The sequence below is a fragment of the Colossoma macropomum genome, unplaced genomic scaffold (assembly GCF_904425465.1).
Source record: "Colossoma macropomum unplaced genomic scaffold, Colossoma_macropomum, whole genome shotgun sequence".
Classification (NCBI taxonomy): Eukaryota; Metazoa; Chordata; class Actinopteri; order Characiformes; family Serrasalmidae; genus Colossoma; species Colossoma macropomum.
This window is the reverse complement of record NW_023494801.1, coordinates 4,913,216-4,927,976: the sequence shown is the minus strand read 5'-3', so window position 1 is coordinate 4,927,976 and position 14,761 is coordinate 4,913,216. Positions and strand designations below refer to the sequence as shown.

At 41.6% G+C, this 14,761-nt stretch overlaps 1 protein-coding gene across 1 annotated transcript in view; it reads left to right on the top strand.

Annotated features, from left to right (window-relative positions):
* The first annotated feature begins 299 nt into the window (after positions 1–299).
* Positions 300–14,761, top strand: part of kcnc3a (potassium voltage-gated channel, Shaw-related subfamily, member 3a) — a 98,114-nt gene continuing 83,652 nt past the window's right edge. The window contains exon 1 of the mRNA XM_036590039.1: positions 300–395. The gene's annotated coding sequence lies outside the window, so the exon portion shown is untranslated. The remainder of the gene's footprint in view (positions 396–14,761) is intronic.

Below are 14,761 nucleotides of genomic sequence, written 5' to 3'. Positions count from 1 at the left end.
CGAGACATTTTTTAAATTATTATTAATCCATATTTTCTTTAACGCCTCTCGACCAATCAGGAAGCTTTTGAAAACAGCCCACTAGCCAATCAGCGCAAGAAGAGGGACATGAATTAGCCAATCTGAGAGGTGAATTCCTCCAGCCAATCCTGGTGCGGGGAAGGGGGCGGGGCTTGCCGGAATACAGGTGGGGGGAAAAATAACGCGGGAGAGAGAGAGAGCGAGAGAGAGAGAGAGCGCAGTAGATGAGCAGGGCGACACTGCGCGAAAAAAAAAATAACTTAAACACGAGGGAAGAGGACGACACTGGTTAGCTTCAGCTTCAGCTTTCAGGGACTAATTAAGCCGCACATACTCCGTGTCGTTAACTTTGTGTGGTCGACACACATAAGCAGGTGGCAGATTTATTATTATTGCTATTATTATTATTATTATTAACTGTTATTATTGTAAAGCTTATTGTCTGTCTGGAAGTCCAGGAGCACGCGAGTCTCAGGCGTGAGTGAGAGACATAGAGGAAGCAAGCGAGAGAGAGAGAGAGAGAGGGAGAGAGAGAGAGCTAGAGCTATAGAGAGGGAGGGTGGATGGATGGATGGGTCTCGTGCGACTCAGACAAAAAGCAGGACCTGATTGAAAGCAGGGAATCAAACAGCCTTAGTTTTCTGTAGCAGTTGCAAAGGTGACTTAGTAACAAGGAGAGCAGCGCGTTGTGGAGGAAACCCAGAGAATGTGTGAGCTGTCAGGGGCGAGCGCGAGCCTGAGCACGAGCATGAGGGCAGGCTACTCGAGCATGGAGGAGGAGAAGTCAGGTCTGAGTAGCGTCGCAGCACTGCAAGCTTTTAGTGCGGTGCTTTATTATTAAAGAGACTTAAGAGCGTCCGGCGAGCGAGCCAGCAGGCAGGCAGACAGGCCTCCACAGCGCGGACTCCAGCCCTCCAGTGCGAAACTAGCCAAATTCACACGTAGTTTCTGTATGTTTACTGTGCGTGTGTGTATGTCTATGTGTGTGTGTGTTCGTTAGCACGCACACACACTCCATACACAACGAAAGCCAGCCAGAGCCCAGAGCGAGTGAGTAAGTACTTCATAGGTGTTGTGGTGTGCCGTGCCGTGTGGATTTGTGTTGGTGTCGTGGTCTTTTTGTGCACATCTCCCCCTACCCCCTTCCTTCTCTACACGTCTGATAAAAATAATGATGATAATAGTAATAATAATGATGATATTAGTGCGCATTCAGGCTCAACAAGTAGGTGCACACCTGTGACTTCACCTTTCCCTTCCACTGTGCCTATGGGTTAAGAAATAGAAGTAAAAAACAGACGGAAAAGCAAAGCCAACGAGGCTAAAATCGACTTCTTATTCGAATTTTCCGTTCCACCTTAAATGCCGCAGCAGTTACGTCCTGAAGCCTGAGGTGCCGGAATGTAACTGCTGCACCATTTAAGGTGGAACGGGAAATTCGACTGAGAAGCTGATTTCAGTCTCATATAAAGCAAAGCTAGACACAGCAGGGCAGTCTCTCTGTTCTTAACTGTGCTCACACAGCAGATACTAGACTTTTGGCAAACACAAATGCATTGAAAGCTGCAGTAGCATATAGCTAGCCTTTCTGTTTGTTTCCCTTGTGCACCCTATAACCCCGTCCCCCCTCCCTTTTCCGTCCCCCCCCTCTTCTGCACCTGCTCTGCTCCCTTTAGCTTTGCCTTCTAGTGATGGTATAACTTAAAAATCATCCTCCTGTCTTTGTTTGCTGTGATTTGACAAGGTAAAGGTGGGATATGTTACACTTTCCTTGCTTTCTGAGTGACCAGATTTGTGTCAAATCCTTTAAAGATTACTCACCCCTTCCCTGCTAGTCCATTTACTATGTATGTCCACTCTAGACCAGTTTAAAGGAATTATAAAGCAGCCTGTACTTGGACAACATGCGAAGTTCAGCGTGTGCCCACTGGCTTCTATTTTAAATGTGTTTCAGGTTTTCTAAGTACGTCAAAATAACTGTCCATCGATACAGCAGACGGCGATGCAGGAGAATTCCTTTAGCATTCCTTAAAGCTCTCAATAAGCTGCATAACTTATCGCAAAGTGAGGATTGGGCTAAACGTTGGGCTTGAATTACCTGGCTAACTAAGACTTCCTCCCTCCCTCCACACTTACCTGTTCACTCTTTCTCTTAACTGCGCTTTGCTTGATTCATCAAAACCTCCACCGCACTAGGTTTTCACCTTTAACCCCACGTCGTCTCCCTCCACCTTGTCCTTTCCCTCTTCTCTTCTGTGCCCCCCCCTTCACTTCTTCCTGTCTCTATTCCCCTGCTAAGAATAGTTTCCATCAAGTTCAGATGTGATTTGGCTTAACACAATTATATCCCATCTCTCTACCTTCTCTCCCCGGCTTCATTCCCTGAGTGCCTAATGGGAAACTATAAAGGGATGGTAATTAACCGGAGAGGGCACTTTTATTAATTAGGTTTTAACGAGAGATGGAGCTTGTGAGGAGGGGGGGGGGTTAAAACTATCTTAAGAATATTGTTAGTTCTAGATACGCGCAGCAACACAGGTCTCAAAGCTTTCACACGTCCTTGGAAAAAATCTAGCCAATAAGTCTATTTCTCTTCTTATTAGGACCCTTAGTTTTTAACCTCCCCCCCTCTTTTCTCTTTCATGTCTCTTATTTGTGCTTAAGGGTTTGGGATTGGTGGACAGGCTTCATTTTTTTTGGCCTTGAGGTCAAAGTCCTACAGATGACCTTCAGGCTGTATGTCGTTTTCTTAATACGAATTGGTTATAATGGTATTTGTTTACTTTTCCTCCCTCGTATGCTTGTTCCCTTCTCTGTTATTTTGGAGGAGGGTTTAATTAGAGCAGCTTACATGAGTGTTGGGGTTCATGCAAAAGAAGAGGGATAGAGAGCACAGCGAGCGTGCCGAGCATGATCCCATTCAGGCCGTCTTAGTAGGATATTTAAACGACTGTTGAAAGAGCAATATAAACTTACGTATATGCACATACTGAAGCTAAATGTAGAGCTTAAAATCAACAGAAGCATCATAAGCCATCCACACTGAGGGAGAAAGGAAAGAAAGGGGGGGGACTGCAGCATTTTGGGGGTTGTAGTTGCCTTATTTGCCCTCTAGGTGGCCCTTGAGCACCACTGAGCGTAAACTGCAGTGGGGTACACAGGAGAAAAAAGCAGGAGAACCAACACTGCACCACAGAGGGACGGACAGGGGGAGGGAGGAGGGGGATATGGCTTGATGCAGCCATGCCTCAGCACACCGGCTAGCCAGAGAGTGTGAAAGCAGATAGGAAAAGGGGAAGAAATGCTGTATTTTCCTGCATCTTCTTACCGTCCTTTGCTTTTTGCCCAGTAATTCAGGCATATAAGTATGCAGATATTTTCAGTGATCAGTTATCAGTGAGTTCTGATATTTTAAGGTGCACCCAGAGCTGACACAGGTTCAGTTGTGCTCATGCTGCTTGTATCATCTCCAGAAAAAAAGCATTGACCAATAGAATGGGACACCCTGAAGCAGCAGTACATGTGTAAGGTCACCGTGTTCAATGGCAAGCATAAGTTAGAGGGGTATAAAACCCCCCAGCATTGGGCTGTGGAGCAGTGGGACTGCGTTCTCTGGTGAGATGGATAGGGCTGGTTATGGTTAAAAATAGATATTGATACTGAAAAGTTGTAATTCAGTTTTATTTGTCCATTTTCCACTCTTTATCACTTAAAATTAAAGAGGCTGCTTTTTACTGTGCCTTTAAGACTGGCATATTTAAATGAGCTTTGTTCCAATTGGCTGTTCTGTATTGTGCCTCATTTTCAGGCTAAAACAGTCCTTTTAACTTGAGTTTGAGTAGGTGGAGCTAAACTGCTGTAGGCTGGTGTGTGTGTGTGTGTGTGTGTGTGTGTGTGTGTGTTTCTTGGTCTTTGTGACATCACAAAAACAATGAATTCAGAACAGACTATTTTTGCAGCTTAGTTTATATTTACACCGATCAGGCATAACATTATGATCACCTCCTCGTTTCTACGCTCATTGTCCATTTTATCAGCTCCACTTACTATATAGGTGCACTTTGTAGTTCTACAGTTACAGACTGTAGTCCATCTGTTTCTCTGCATACTTTGTTAGCCCCCCTTTACCCTGTTCTTCAGTGGTCAGGACCCCCATGGACCCTCACAGAGCAGGTACTATTTGGGTGGTGGATCATTCTCGGCGATGCAGTAACACTGATGTGGTGGTGGTGTGTTAGTGTGTGTTGCGCTGGTCTGAGTGGATCAGACACAGCAGTGCTGCTGGAGTTTTTAAACACCTCAGTGTCGCTGCTGGACTGAGAATAGTCCACCAACCAGAAACATCCAGCCAACAGCGTCCTGTTGGCAGCATCCTGTGACCACTGATGAAGGACTAGAGGATGACCAACACAAACTGTGCAGCAGCAGATGAGCTATCACACACCAACACACCACCACCACATCAGTGAACAGATTACAGGCTATTCAGAAGCGCAGATGTTAATGACTCACTTGCGGAATGCATTTTACACAGCTAGTCAGCAGGCTGGAATTTTGTAAGCATGTCTACTGGCTCACCGACGCCAAGACCGACAGCTTAGGTATTAAAATTCGGTATTGATTGGCTATAGTACTGTAGTACTACTGAGGCACTTCAGTCGATATTGAATTTCAACACCAGGGCTAGTGTTGGAGCTCCCATTGGCTTTAGGATGATTTGGAGTGGCGTTTGTGACCAAGAACTAGTCATACAATATCTGTACAATGCTCTTGGGGCTGAATGCAATCAAATCCTCACACCAATGTTCCAACATCTGGTGTAAAGCCTTCTCAGAAGTGTAGAGGCTGTTACTGCAGCAAAGGGGGACAAACTCAGTATATGATATGATATATCCCCATATTGATATCCTTCATTTCAGAGGAAATGCTGGAAATCTTTGGACTTATACTCACCGTCTTTCTATGCATTGTTTCTCAGCTGGTGTTCCAGTCCTCCACCGCCACGTTCATTTTTCCAAGCAACCCCCCACCCCAACGCACTTGGAGTACTCCCGCTTACACGCACACACTTAACAATGATTTCCTTTTTTCAGTGGGAGCTGTTTTCGCTCACTCAGCACACCTAATAATCTATCACTGTCTCTCCTCCAACTGCTCCCTCGCTCTCTGCTTTTGCATCTTCTCTCTGCTTCTGCTTTCCTCCCTCCCCCCTCCCTTTCTGTTTACCACATTTTCTGCAATAATCCTATCACATTTACACATCCTGCTGACTCCTGCTCCCCTTTTCGTCTTCTCTTGGCTTCCCTTCTCTTTTGTTATTGACCCGTCTCAGAGCAGTGTTCCTCATGACGCTCTTTGCTGTTGGGACTCTGAGCGTAATCTGTACCTCTCTGTGTTTTTAGCACAGTAGCCTACATTTCATTCCCCTCCGTTTCCACATATTCATAGTTGACTGATCAGGATGATTTAGCATCACATACATTGTGTTTCATTGCAAAAGGGAAACTAGCTTTGTGCTAGGCTAGGCTAGGCTAATTTACATGACCACAAGACTGTAGGCTTCATAAATGCTGTTCTGAGTATTGTGGTTAAGTCTTAATTAGCCATTGTTTATTTCCCTGTTTTTTCACATTTAAATCCTAATATTCAATGCTTTTCCCAGTGTATCATCCAGTTCCCTCCTCGGTAAATGAATCCCAGTAAATGGAGGTGAAGGAATGGATCTACTGCCTGGACTTGGATTCGAATAAATGCCAAACAGTATGACATACAGCCACTTTTGAGTCTAAATGTGCAGTATGTGCAGTTGTTACCGAATAACCGAAAAGCCTTTAATTCTTCAAAATTCCTTATTATTTTATGTAATAAATGCATTTTTTTCTTTAAATGTTTGCATAGTGGAAACCCTAGCCCATTCGCTATAGACCACCTGAGAGAGCTGTTTCGGTAGTGATAGGAAGTCAGCTCCAAAGGAGTCTATTCTTCACCTGCAGTACGTCTGGGAGTCGGGAGTCTTGGTCAATGACTGAAAGTCAAAATGCTTGGAGTCGACTATTCGATTCTGTTTTCAGTGTAATTGGGTGTGAGTATACAGCGGCTACTCACCAGCTGTTGTAAGTGTAAAATTTGGTCAGAAAAATGTTTTTGATACATCTACCTCTAAAGTGCACCACTCTGCTTACAGGAGACCAAACTCTTCATTTTATTCATCATTTTGCGATAAATGACAATTAGAAAAGATGCAGGAAATAACAATTTTCACAGAGCACTGAAAAAAGACAACACTGAAGTTGGATTCTTATTGTTTTCTGTTCCACCTTAAATGCTGCTGCAGTTACATTCTGGCAACTGCTGTTTAAGGTGGAACGGAAATTTGGATGAGAAGCCAACTTCAGCCCTAATGAAAAGAACAGAACATAACATCCAACTGAACTACTACTACTGTAATGTTTTTTTCCTATTACGTCATTTTCCTTCTTCCAGTAGCCTGCTTAAGCTCGAGCTCCCTTCAACAGCCTCATTATGTGAAAAAGACTATCTGATGGGAAGATGTGTTCAAACATTAGTCAGCTGTAATTGTTTAAGCTAGCTGATTTTCAGTATGGGTATGCTATGTGTATTTTTTTTTCATTATGTCACTATAATCTGTAGCTGCTCGAAACATTGGATAACCTGTTTAGGATGGTTTCAGCTCTGCTTTTTTTCCAAAAGCTCTGCCACCGTTTTGGTTATAATTAAGTGGAGTCGACTCCATCAATTCCAGCTGCAGGAGACGAGAATCAGAGTCGACTCTAGAAAACCCAAAGTTGCGCATCACTTTGGCTTCTGTTCCACTGCAGGGCTGAACTGTTGCAGTTTTTTCGACATGTGTTCGGGGCCATGGAACCGTTCGGTGGGATGACATAACAACATAGCTATTCACTGATTGGTTCTGCATTCATGTCAGTATTGTGCCACCACATCCTCCTTGAGGGCGAGCATATATCGGGCCGCTGGCTTGATGTGGTTGGCACCCCACTGACTGTTTGCCACTGCTGGCCCACCCAGATTATTGTCCTGCATGTAAGATCTAACTAGGTTGTAGTCTTCATTAACAGATTTTAAATCCACATTGTTCGTTTTCTAAAGTAAAAGGCTAAGACAAATGATAAGTTGAAGTTTGTCTAATACTTTTCCAGGCCACCCGGAAAACGCTGAGCAAAATGCCAGTGGACCACTAGTTTTGCCAGCAGTGGGAGAACAATGGCCCACTGTCCTCTTGCTGTCAGGACTGCTGCCTTATTTCAAACCCAAAAGCAAACAAATAAGTTCGGTTCCCTCACACGGACGCCAAATAAATGAAAACAGTGCACGATTTTAAATCCACCAGTTAATAAACGTCAAAGCTTCAATCTAACACTAATTCTTAAATGCTGCACAGTGCTGCTAACCATGAGAGAGTAGCTGTTAGCAGTAGCTTAGCTTGCATGCTGCCAGCTCTGCCTCCTACAGAACAGGTTTGATTCTGACTAACAAAAGTTTTACACATGCAAGTTTACACAATAATAGCTCAAATCTGAGGAAGAAAAGTCAAACAGCTGGTGTTAGATGGACAGAAAGCCAAAGGTAAACCTGTTCTATGGTGTTTGGAGCTGCTACCCAGCCCCTCTCTTCTAGCTAACTTAGCTTAGCTAATGAAATTAGATCATGACAGAGCCGGTTTATGAGGAGCCTGACCACTTCCTATTCCCCCGTTATATCAAAAACAGGACTGCTAAACAGCAGAGGGCGCCCACGAGTCCTCAATGAATGGAAGTAAAAGGCGCTCAACGGCTAAAAATGAAAAGTTTAAATAGTTTCTAACCACTCGCCCAGAACGTTTCTTTAATGTTAGAAAATAGAAGAATGTATTTGTATGTATTTGACTAAAAAAACAAAAATCTTACCTACATATTTCCTTTTTTCTACAGCGAACAGGTTTTGGGCAGCAGAAGGCGGCCAATACTGCTAGAGCGTGATGATTGATTGGCGAGCGGAGCAGCTCATTGGCCGTTGGCACTCTTTGACGTCATGAACATACATGAGGCGCTGTTTTAAACTCCTATAACTCGAGTTTAAAAGCTCTTAAAAATATAACAGCAGTGTTTAAATGTTTTATGCTGTTCCGTGTTCAGGAAATGATAGTATTTTACATTAAAATGTTTCAGCATTTATAAACTATGATTTTGCTCAAATGCTCCCTATCAACCCATTCATTTTGGACTCACTCGGGAGCGCCCTCTAGTGTTTGAGAAAACCGGAAGACATTGCAGAGTGGTAATTCTCCTCTCTACAAGTTCTCTGATAATGACATCTCATTAGCTAATGAGATTCAAACACTCATTTAGCAGTAGAACGGATGGAAAAAGTAAGCGTAACCGGTCTCAGGAGTCCGCGCCAGCGTCGAGCGGCGCAGTGCGGCCCTGAGAACCATTTGGCTCTACAGTGGGAAACGGTTTGGTTAATTTACGGGAGGGGCTGAGTTTGGGATCTATGTTCATCTAGAAAAAGAAGAGCAATTTAGCGTTAGCTATGGATCATTTTATTCCTCATACTAAATATCTCACAGTAACAGTGAGTATAATACAGGCATCAGTGACCAATGCTCAAATTTTGAAACTGCATTTTCCTGATCGAAATATTGATATTTTTGCCATTGTAAAGCACAAAAACACAACCACAAACGCTTAATAGCTTTTACTCCACAGTAGCATCTTAAATGTGTGGTTAGTTGTGACCAAATCACTGATAGTTGGTCAGTTTAGCTAGCAGTGCTAGCCTGTGAAATCCTAGCGTCTCGTTCTAGTAACGGTCGCAAGTGTCAAATCTTACTAAACCAGATGCATTTTATTTTCCCGCCTGTATTCCGACAAGCCCCGCCTCCTCTTGCGCCAGGATTGGCTAACAGTAATCTAAATCCTGTTCTGAGATTGGTGGACCCCTTGTGAGTTTGAACTACTAGCCAATCCCAACACGGGAGGCGTGGGTTGCCGGAATACGGGTGGGAAAGTAACGTCACCGAGGTGAAAAAAGTCGTTAAAGCGATGCTAAACTCGATATTTTTTGATAAAACTTCTCTTTTATTACCTTGGCTATCGTGTAACAACACCGTGAAGCTTTAAAGGTGGGTAGAGTAACAAGGGATCTTGTAATTTCAGTGATATTATCACAGAAGTAACATAAAATGTAAAAGTATCAGCCAGATAAGCTAGTTAGTTAGCTAGCTAGCTACAAGTTTGAGTTAAAGAAATAAGATCCGTTTCTGGTGTTTTTACTTCTCAGTACATCTAATATGGAAGACACCAGCAAAGCGGTTATACTTTGCCAAATATTGTTCCTTTCCTTTGGGATTGTTTTGGTCTTAAAGTGCTGCTAAGTAAGCCGGCAACAGCAGAGCAGCACAGGAGCAGAACCAACACGACGGAATTAGAAACTAGCGTCAAAGGGGAATTCCACCAGTTTTTCAAAATTTCCAAAAAAATTCCGTGTTAGAGAAGTAATTCGGAGTGGTTTAATGTGGAATGGTGCATTGTAGAGGCACGGACTTCTTCACCATTTTGATGATAGACCGGTGATAATAATAGTAATGAAGTGATTATTCTGAAGAACTGTTCTAGTATACATTCTGGTGTACATGTCGGTTATGTTGTAATGTTTGGTGACTTTATATTCACCTGGATGAGTAAAGGATTTGCTAATCTGTAGTTGGCTTCAGCTTCAAGTATGTCCGATAAAGCTATCGGATGTCACAATGATGAAATGAGAAGCGATAAATTACTATTAAAGTACTGTGTCTCTGGCTAGATGTAATGAAAGTGCAGACATTATTTTTAGAAAGTATAAATAGACTAACTAACCTCTTTTAAAACCGCTCTTTAAACAAATAGAAAAATACAAAATTACAAAAGCTCCATCTACTATTCTGCAAAATGAAAGAAATGAAATATTGAAATCTACTCACATCAGAACTGCACATTTTTGTGCACTGAAGGGCTGAGAAACATTTAGTATTACCTCAACGGCTTTTTCCATAAAGGCTACAAAACCAAAAAATCTATATTTGATTTGTTATTTAGGCACACAAGCACAAATACATATTTTTTTGTTTCATTTAATGGCAAAGCACGTCCTGTCGACATATCCTACATGGGCTGCGCCTCCCCACGCTTTGATTGGTGGTAGAGAAGCGTGTGTCTCATGTCGGTGTGTTATCAGTTTGGTGGGTAGTCTTTTCTGTTTAAATGGAGAATAATGAATATAAAATAAGGTGTATGTTTTGGAATTTTTATTCCTTTTTCAAGTTGGCTGTTGACTTTTTTGCTGGACCAAATTGCAAAATAAATACTTATATAAATATTTCGTCTTCTCCTCTCCCCGTGTGCTACTGTGGCTCATTTTTACTTATCTCCCAGTTTTTTTTTCTTCTGTTGTTTAATGGCTGACGATAGCCTGCCTCAACTTTCTGTTGGTCCGAAAATCCAAACCATCCAGATAAGTGTTTTCACACTGGAGATGAACCGATGGTTCAGTTTGATCCACACCGAGCCAACCTGTTTTGGTCCTTTGGTCCGTCTTATTTTTTTATTATTATTTTTTTTTAAATATGCTGTTTCAGTTTGGACCAAACAAGGTGTGTGAAAGCACCCTAAAAGTATGAAAAAACAGAAATACTTCGATAAAGTATAGATACGTGAAGTAACTACATGTACAACCTGTCCACCACTGCCTGATGTTGGTCCTGCATCCTTTGCCATTAACCTTCTTCCACCATATAATGAAAGTGATTGAGTGCTTTCCATCTAGACTGGGGCAAAAAAAAGAATCATCCAGTCTTGTTACTTTACTTGGTGCCTACTTCTCCCAGTGGTTTTCTTGCTGGGTTCCTGTGACAGTTTGCGGGCGCTTAATGAAGCAGGAGCCCTGGGAGGCTACACCAGTGGCAATTCAGGAAGGAGAGAGACTAGAGGAATGCTGAGTGAATGAAAATGCGAAGGGAAGGAGACACCAAGCAGAAAACAAGCATATTGCTGAAGCTAAACATTAGAGGGTTTGATGCAGATGAGATCAAGAGGAAACGTTGCGTTTTAGTGCCCTGATGCACCAAGATGGCTGTTGGACACAGGCCATTATTGAGGCTGACTGGCTCCTGTAGTTGTGTGTTCTGTGTCTCTGGCTCTAGTCGGCTCTTTTTAGCCTTGTTTTGGTGGATTGAGCACGTTGTTGGAAGTGAGAGAGAGTTCTCTAATTGGCTGTTCAGGTATAAACACACAAGCACTACATAAAGGGTGTGATAATCTGTAATTTAATGGACTTTTAAACTTTTTTGTAATATTATTAGAAACATGTTTCAGTTGCCAGTTTAATTTCACTAATTTATGTTTAATTTATGAATATTCACCTTACAAATAGCCTTTTTTATCCAAACTGTTACAATAATACTAATTCCCGTGAGCGCCTTTATGAGATTATGTTTACGCTAAGATAATTGTGGTGAGATTTTTTTGGTAAATTTTATCTTAAACTGGAACATTTTAAGGCTTGTAAGACAGTCTGGCAAAATATTATTTACTTTGTATGTTGTGGTGAGTGTTGAAACTTAAATTTGACTCTGAATATTACTGGAGAAGCCTGTTGGCCTGCTAGCTCTCTATAAGGCCTTCTAGCCTAGATTAGGCCTGTCATAATTGTTACATAATCCCCTAATCACAATTATTTGAGATGATCACAGGTGTTTGAGATGATTGCTAGGCTATTATTTATCCTGACTGCAATCATTTTCCACAGTCATTAGATTCCACAATTAAATTAAGCTGCAAAAAATTAGGCAAATTAATTCAAATAACAGAAAGCAGAACAAATGTTTTGGTTATATTTTCACTCTCTAAAAAAATTAGGTTTGTTTTAGAATAAATGATTCAGTGTAACTGAGACATTTGTGTCAGAGTGTGTGCGCACACAACAGTATAGTGTACCAAGTGTGACATGACTACTACAGCTAGTGAGCTGCACCAGTGGCTAGCAAACATAGCTTGGAAGTCAGATGGCTAAAAAAGCCAACTTGGCCACTTTTGAACTCAGATAAAGAGCCATTAAAAGACAATAAAATTGTTAATCACAAATACTCATGACCATCAGTTGTCAGCTAAGATGTCATGATCGTGATAGCTCTAGTTTAGAGCTTTGTTGGTCTTCCAGTTTGTTTGATTTTTTATTATTTTTTTGCATTTAAAATACAGACTGCTGCCATCAAATTTTCACAGAAGACGTGAGACGATAGTGCTGGTTCTTTGATGTTGACTCATTGTAAATGCTGTTTCATAGTGAAGTGGTTATTTTAAAGCCCTCTTTGCTGGGTTGATAATGTATGCTGAAGTGTTTATTTTAGTTGTGAAGGTAAATTTACACAGAAGGCGAGGTGACAGTGATGATAATTGGTAGGGCGGTGTTCAAACTAGTGATTCGGCGATCTATCATGTGTAAGCTTGAGGAGATATGTGTTTTAATAAAACTATTTGGGGGAAAAAAAATTACTTTTACACCTGGCTTTTATGTGTCAGTGAGACAGATACCACATTAGAGTTATGTAGTGTGGTATTTTGTGGCATCCAGTTGCCCATGGACTTATTCTAATAGCTTCTTGTTGTTGTTATTATTATAGATAATTCATTAATTCATTTATTTATTCGGTGTACTGTGATATCGTAGTGTTATTGTTTGTATTAGGGATGCAAATTCTATTGACTGATAACCAGCCTCTATTAGTTGGCAGTTAATCATTAACTGGTGATTATTTGTATTTTCTGCTAAAGTGACTCGGTTAAAAATAAAATGCCGTGGCATGATGTCAGAGTTTTACATGACGTTTACATCACGTCTTTTTCTGTGGGTTTATTGGCAGGTTGCAAAGCAGAGATCAAATTACTGACTGGCTCATGTAGACCCATTATCTGATTGCCCAAGTCCATGTAAAAGCATTTAACAAAGTACTGAGAATCTGATTTTCTGCAGTCATCAGATTAAATGCATGTTGAAAATACATTGAAAATTAAATATAACTAAATCAACTTTTTTTAACCAATAGCATTGGTTGAATAATTGTTGATTTGCAGTTAATTAGTTACACATTTACATCTCTAGTCTGGCTGGTAGATAATATTGTGATATGAGCTTCAAGTTCATATTGCCTAGCTCTAGTAGTGTGTGTGTGTGTAAGAGAGGGAGAGGGAGAGGTCAGACTGCTCACTGTAATCTACGTGTTTTGTGCGGAACCTGAAAGTGAGAGTAAGGGATTATGAGAGAACGAGAAAGAAAGGAAGCTCATTTAGGTCCCTTAGCCATTCAGAGAGAGGAGAGAGGGATGGGGAGGAGGAGATGAGGAGGAGGAGTCATTCTTTGTTTTACTGCAGCAGAAAATCATTCACTTCTCCACTGCTGCCCTCCTCCCTGCACACAGTGCAGCACTAATGCAAGAGCATGTGCGTTAGAGAGAGAGAGAGAGAGACAGAGGGGGAGAGAGGTCACTGCTGTAACAGTTAGGATTTACTAGCTAAGGTTTGTCCTTTAGCCTAGCTTAGCAATACTGTGGCTGTACAAGATAGCTGTCGTTTTTATGATGTTATAGCATTATTGGCCTTTGCAATAATGATATCACAGAGGGCTCCAGTATGCAATTCAGCCTCTAACCAGTCATAGGGTTTTCTGCTGTTTTGCTGTAAACATCCTGACCAATCACAGTTGCAGATGGTGGTCAAGGTGTTCTTGTAATCCAATAAACGTGGATTATTTTGGTCAGAATAATTCAGACCAATACCATATTGAGTTTAGTGTGTGTTTTAGTGTATTGCGGTATGTTTGGTATGTTACCAACACAATCACAGTTGATATATTTTGTAGGCCAGCTCTGAACTGTCACATTATTGATACATTATATATCACAATCAAGTACATCACAGTCACAGTATGCACTAATATAATCACAGTAACTATATTTTGCAGGTTTATCCTTAATTATGTTTCATTATTGACTCACCTGTACAATTTTAATATATTGCAAGGCATATCAAGTCACAGTGTGTAGCAGTACAATTTCAGTAGCTATATTTTGCAGGTTTATCCTGCATAATGTCACATTATTGATTTACCAGTGTATTATTAATATATTCCAAGGTGTATTGTAACTGCATTATGTTCCAATGTAATTGCAATAGGTATAGTTTTAATTTGCACCCCTAGATTATATGCATAGATATTTGTAGATCTTCATCGTCTTTATACCAGCACTGAAGGGGTTAACAGCGTACTCTGTTCTGAATGGACTGCATAACGTTGAAGTACTGCACTGTGAGTGTGAGAGAGCGAGATAGAGGAAGAGAAAGAAAGAGAGAGTGTGAGAGAGAGAGTTAATGCTCTGCAGTCTTTTCTCCCCATTTTGTGGAGCTCAGCAAATAATCGTTCTACCTTTAGGTTTTTTTTTTTCCTCCTCCTCCTCCTCCTTCTCCTGTCTTCCCCCTCCCGCTTGCTTCCCCCTCTCTCCTCATTGGTTACGCTCCGAGCATGGTGATGGAGGGGTGGGGGAGATAGCTGAGGCAGTGGAGGAGAACAGACCCTCATAAGGGAAACCTATTTGTTATGCAATATTTAAAGCATATATGACAACCCCCAGCTGCTCCGCATTAGATATCACTCAGCTCTCGAGCGTCTGTCAGCGCGTGTAGCACGTGTG